Source organism: Eleutherodactylus coqui, unplaced genomic scaffold (assembly GCF_035609145.1).
Source record: "Eleutherodactylus coqui strain aEleCoq1 unplaced genomic scaffold, aEleCoq1.hap1 HAP1_SCAFFOLD_425, whole genome shotgun sequence".
In the NCBI taxonomy this organism is placed as follows: domain Eukaryota; kingdom Metazoa; phylum Chordata; class Amphibia; order Anura; family Eleutherodactylidae; genus Eleutherodactylus; species Eleutherodactylus coqui.
Window position 1 is genome coordinate 71,580 of NW_027102523.1, and position 6,090 is coordinate 77,669.

Below are 6,090 nucleotides of genomic sequence, written 5' to 3' on the forward strand. Positions count from 1 at the left end.
ACAGATATGTTCTTCTATCCTGGCAATACTTCCTTTACCTTCCATCAGCTTCTCACAGAATATATTGCTCTACAAAGAGAAAATCTATAGCATCCATACATCAGAATACACCAAAGTCATCCCAAATATAGAAGAAAAATTACACCCTAAGGCCACACTCACACAGACGGTTTTCCGTGATTACCGCAGTGTTTTGAACACCGCGGTATGACGCTGTTATTGATTCCAATGAAGCCTTGCAGACGTGCTCGAACGCGGCGCTGGATTTTCGAGCGTTGTCTGTTTTATTTTTTGCGTTTAGTTCACCTCATCGATAATGGGGTGTGCTAAAGCCGCTGTCGGAGGCAGGAACCAAAGTAAAATCACAGCCTAGTGCCGTGATTGAAATCACAGCTCTTTGCTGGGGCCATGTGTGAGAGTGGCCTTAGAGAGTCAATGTAATGGTGGGGCGCATGGGCTAAGGCTTAATTTAAGTCATCACCTCTTAAAAGTGGATTAACCCTTTGCAATCCAATTTTGGATTCAGGGTTTCCTAGGTGGTTTTCTCTTTCTGCCAATATACAACGGTACCATCTGCTGGCTAGAGCCAGTACTGCGGTATGGGACATGCTGGAGAGGCCCCCAACAACAGAGCGGGCCAGTAATATACAGTAAGAATACCCTGCCGGACGTGTTCCGACATCGGAGCTGTACAGCCTTCAATCAGAATGTCTTTAGACGTCAGACAGCGGATTAGAAAGGGTTAAGGCATTGTGACAGACCAATGTATGTCCAGGTAATTTGTCATGTAATAGCCTGTGTAGAATCCAAATAATTACTGATTAGTTTTATTACTGAGTGGCAGGGCTGTGTGATTTCTTGGATTATCATGTGGGGGTTTAGTGGAAAGAGAAACGCCTATGTATGTTGGTGTAGATTGATATAGTTGCATTTGGCATATGTACATTTAAGGCTATGAACATTTACGCATGAACCAAAACTCCACTCTGTGCTGTTGTTGTAGTAACACTTAACCGAAATGGGTGGCTCAGAATAAGAAAAAAAACCTTTGCTTTTCATTACTGATAAAATCTTCTCTTCAGTTTATGGACTGTACCGGTTGTTGAGTTCAGCCCCATACAGTTGAACGGGAATGAGATGCAATACCAGATACCCCCCATGGACAAGAGTGGTGCTATTTCTGGAATAAAATTCAAACTTGCTTTTCTTAATCCCAGGCGACCCCTTTAAGTTTTGCAAAGAACATCTTGGAAAGTTACATATGGCATTGGTTTTAAGTATAGACATAGTAAAGCTGAATGTGTCAATTAACTTTTGCAGCCGCCTTGTGCATGCACTGTAATAACTCTCCGAGTTAAAATATTGCAGTACAGTACAGATACCTGCACTCTTATGTAAAACAATAGATGGTATCACTATAATGACAAACCCCTCTTAGCTGCACCTGTATTTGAAGACATTTGCTCCTATTTGACTAAATACCAAGGAAACACATATGGTCTCCAGCGTCTAAACGGACCGACATAGAGGAGAGATGTTAACCTCTATTCTCTTCAATCGCAATTTTGGGGAAAAAAATATAATGTTATAGTTTGCAAAAGGCACCCGTAAAGAGGTTTTCAGACTGGAAATGTGCTAAATATCACAGGCTGAGTGGGGAATGGCATGTCCTGAGTGTTGCCAGCTGTGTCCTTTCTCTACTGCGCCAACCCTGCTGACATTTAAGGCTGCCCATACACATTAGAGCGATGTCAGCTGAACCCACTGATTTTGGTGGGAGTCGGTAGCCATCTAATGTGTATGGGGGAGTCCCAACCTTCTCCCAATTGCAGAGGAGAAAAGGATCAGGCAATTGGATTTCAACATGCCCAACCCGATAAGCTGCTAAGAGGGATGTCTGACAGTGACTCTCCTCTTCCTATTCAGAACACATACACACCCGGACAAGCCAACGTTTCTATGAGGGGTCAGGATATATAGCTGTTAGAAAAGTATTTGGCCAACAGCCTTCTAAAATGTAAAGCCAACTTAAGACAGAGTAGTTGATAGGAAAATACTGCCTACAAGCTGCATCCTTTTACATAAGGGATGCCAGGCAACATAAACCAAAGCAACTAGTCTCCAATTATCAGGGCTTTATCCTAAAGAAAATTGGTACTAAGCCAAGGGCAGAGAAGGCTTGTCAGTGCTGAAACCATACTTTTCACTATCACTTATTGCCATATTAATCAATACATTTAGGTGGAGACCAAACCTACATATATGAAAGGAGCAGGAGCAGGAGGGGGGGGGGGGGGGGGGGAGGGTGTTGAAGGTTGAAAATTGGGCTCCCTTCTGGTGCTATTAGACCTAGACTGGATCTTTGGTTCCAGGACCCCATAGCTGCCTCTATAGTATGTTCACCTTTGGATGGAAAACCTCTTTAAAAATTAGTACAGTAACCTTCATCTTCAAAACTCACAAAGCATGCATCTTCTGGTTGTAAGTCATTATCATTTCTTATAATTTACCCTACAGTCTCACATATCATAAGATGGTAACTGTTATAGTACGTCACTGACAAGTGTGGAAGAAATAACAACCCTTTTATTATGAAGAATGAATGAGTGCCTCGGACTCTGTATTTCACCTGTTTCCCACAGCGGTGGAGGTCTTCCAGTGGGAAAGCGTTTATGCTAAAGCAGCTCAAAACACAATTTAGAATGAAATGAACTGCCCCAGAAATGGTCTGATTGGTGACAATTAGGGACATGGAATGGACAAGTAATTCAATCTGATATCCAAGAATAATATTTACAAGTTTAGCTAAGAGCTAATTGTAGTCCGACATTCCTCCGTAAATGTAGCATAGGCTGTAGTGTAGTTTCATGGATAAATCCCAATTGCAGTTCACTTAAAATTAATTTTACTTAAAAGAGATGGCATCAAAGTCTATCAAACGTCTCTACAGAGGATTTACAGCTGACTCGCTGAGCCAACAGCTCCTCACAGTATCTCTTTGTCACACCTGGACTAGATCTCCAGACAATAAAGTCAACTGCATCTTCAAATAGCGGCTAGCTGCCCAAGAACCATCCTGAACTGCTGAGTGCTGTTGCTGAGGTCTTTGACTCTCTCCACCATATCCTTGGCTGCTGATGGAGATGGGTATTGAAGTGCTTCTGTTTTGGTGGAAAGAACTATCTCCTTGAGCTTGTCACACATAAGATTGCTGTAGTGGGTGACTTTGTTTCGGATGTCCTGAGCTTTGGCTTGGCGTGACAATGTGTCCCATATAAATACTAAGGATAACAAATTTGCTGTGGGCCACAAAAATTTTGGAAGGTTGGTTGCTACTGATGGAGCTATAGAAGGCATCAATGGCATTGGTCAAAGTAGTGACGTTTGCCTCGCATTGTTCTTGGTAGAAGAGAAGCAGTTGCCGGTCTGAGTTGCTCAGGGTGCTACGAACTTGGCTGTAGTGTTGTGGTGGCGTCCAGTTTGACAGATCGTTCTCAATGGGCCGTGCAACCTCTTCTTCCAGACGTTCAAACTGCTTCAGCTGAAGTATTAAGACCAGAATAAATTAGAAAACTTTCTTAGTTGTAACACGTTTAGCTTATTATTTCTATCATTTAAAAAAACAGATACATCTTAGTCTTTTGAGAATCACAGAGGTGCGGGCAGTCACAAGGGTAAACTAAGCCATCAGTTACAGAGAGGCAATAATCCAGATGCAACATGTGGAAACCACTGAACAAACTGGTCTGTGGGTTGTCGCATTGCAAAAATCATTCTATTCATATTCACATCAAATTGCAGTAAGGATCATTCACACGTCACTGATGTGCTGAAAATGTTGTCACGGACTTTGGTGCAGATCTGCAGCATATTTCATCCCTTCAATTTGAATTCAATTGAGAAGGTAAAATCTGCTGCAGATCTGCATAAAAATGTGCAAGAAAATCTGCAGCAAATTAGTGACATGTGAACATAACTTAAGGGTTCATACACCCATCAACATCTTATGTAAGGGCCCAATACAACAACACACTGAATCTCTGCCGGTCACTGTATGGTGCCTTCTGTAATATAACATGCAGTAAGCATTGCACTCTTTTTTGGGGTGGATTTTCACAGAATCCATGAATAAAACCCCTGGTTTTAGCTCCATAATATGGCTATGAGCATGGATCCTTAGGGAAATTCTCTCATGATATCCTTTATACAATTGGAGTGATATAGCTCCATCTAGGTCTAATTTATTTATCTATTTGTTCGTCCATCCAATTATCCATCCATTATATTGATACTCAGGGCTAGACCATTCAATGACTGCAGCCGGTGCCTTATGAGTCCACTCGGCTGCTACAGTGAATTTGAAATTCCCTGGATCTCTATCTGTGATTCTATCAGACTCTCCTAAGGATTCATTCACAAGGGCGTGTGCGATTTCAATCCATGAAAAATGGACAAATTTCACTATGTGTGTATATGCTTGGACATATAGATGCGTTGTGTGCGCATTGTTTATGTGCCATCTGTTTTTTTATACATGCATAAAAAACTGAACAAAGCCTAGCTTTCTTTCTAAAATTCCCTAGCAATTATCAGTGAAGAATGGAGTGCACTCGGATCTCATCCATGTGCGCTTCATTTGTTTTTTGTGCTCTTCTTGAGGAGCGTTCACCATTCAAGGATTGTGGTAAGATGACCAATGGTTCTAGGCCACTACCACCAGCCTGTTGAACCCCAACAGTGCACCAGTGGGACACAGCTTCATGCAGTTTACGGCAGATGTGGACCTGGCCATCCATATGGTTCAGCAGAAAATGGGAATCGTCATTCCAGACGACTTCTGCCATATGTCCAAGGGCTATTGATATCTTTCCTATGCCCATGCAGGGCGTTGTTGACAATGACACTGGGTCATCAGGAGCAGCTATATTGGTCTTCTGCTATTGAACCCCAGTCAATGCAAGATATGATGCCACATGATCATTATAGAAATTTGTCTCTAACTTCACCGCTGTTCTACTGCTGGGTTGGTTGGTCCACTGTGGCATGTCATTGCTGAGATACCACATGCTCGCTTCCGGGATAAACCACCCGTGGCTTGGTACACTCTTGATATCATGGTTTAGGAGCAGCCAACAAGTCCGACTGCTTCAGAAATCCTGGCACCACACCTCTGGGCGCCAACAATCTGCCTGCAGTCAGTCACTCAAGTCCCCACTTTTATCCGTGACTGCCAAATATTTTCTTGTACTGCGCAGAGGAGATGTTGGCATATTATCTGAGAGTAGATCGTGACGCAGTGATACCATGGCACCGTATTACTGATCACAAGATCACATACTAGCCGTTCCTAATGCATTGATTGTCCAGTTTACAGTGTACATATCTGTATCTTACCTGCTGCTGCTCTAGATGACCCTTTCCTTGTCGTATAATGTTTCCTTTTTCAAGCAGTTCCTTTTGAGTTTTTTCAAATTCTTCTTTACCCTGTATAAAAGACACAGAGAGAATAATGCAACTTTTAATTCAATGTGATTTATCATATAACTATCGGTAATGCATGGTATCGCACATGAGCAGGGTACAGTACCACCCACACAATAATGAAAAGCTCTTGGGCTCACACGGGCAGACTGGATTCCGCATGCAGGAGACCTGCAGTGGTATTCCACCTGTGAGCCCGCCTGGCGACCCTGTGTACCTCACGGGCATATTTTGTATTGCAGATGACCGCAGCGGCTCACAGTCGGTCATGTGCAGAACAGGTTTTTTTAAATGTTTGTATTTTGCTGCTAAGCGATGACGTGGGTATTCGCAGCACACAATGTTAATTGCGTATGGGCTGCAGGTCAGATGGCCTCCGTTGACTTCAATGGATGCCGTCCACATGGAGTCCACAGCAAAATAGAGCATGCTGAGATTTTTCCACCGCTCGTGGAATATGCAATTTGTATCTGCAAGAGTAAGCGAAAAAGCAAAAGTACATGCCTTAGAATGGCTGCATTTTGCTGTGGATCCTCCACAATTGAAATCTGCCCGTATGAGTGAGGCCTTATTCTTGTAGCACTGAAGTATTTATTTCTCTTACAACTA

At 42.7% G+C, this 6,090-nt stretch overlaps 1 long non-coding RNA gene across 1 annotated transcript; it reads right to left on the bottom strand.

Annotated features, from left to right (window-relative positions):
* Positions 1-2,568: 2,568 nt before the first annotated feature.
* LOC136604693 (uncharacterized) lies at positions 2,569-5,854 on the bottom strand. Its single transcript, XR_010789808.1, has 2 exons — positions 5,395-5,854; positions 2,569-3,541 (listed from the first exon to the last, which is right to left on the bottom strand). It is a non-coding gene; the product is annotated as an uncharacterized lncRNA (long non-coding RNA).
* Between the last annotated feature and the right edge of the window lie 236 nt (positions 5,855-6,090).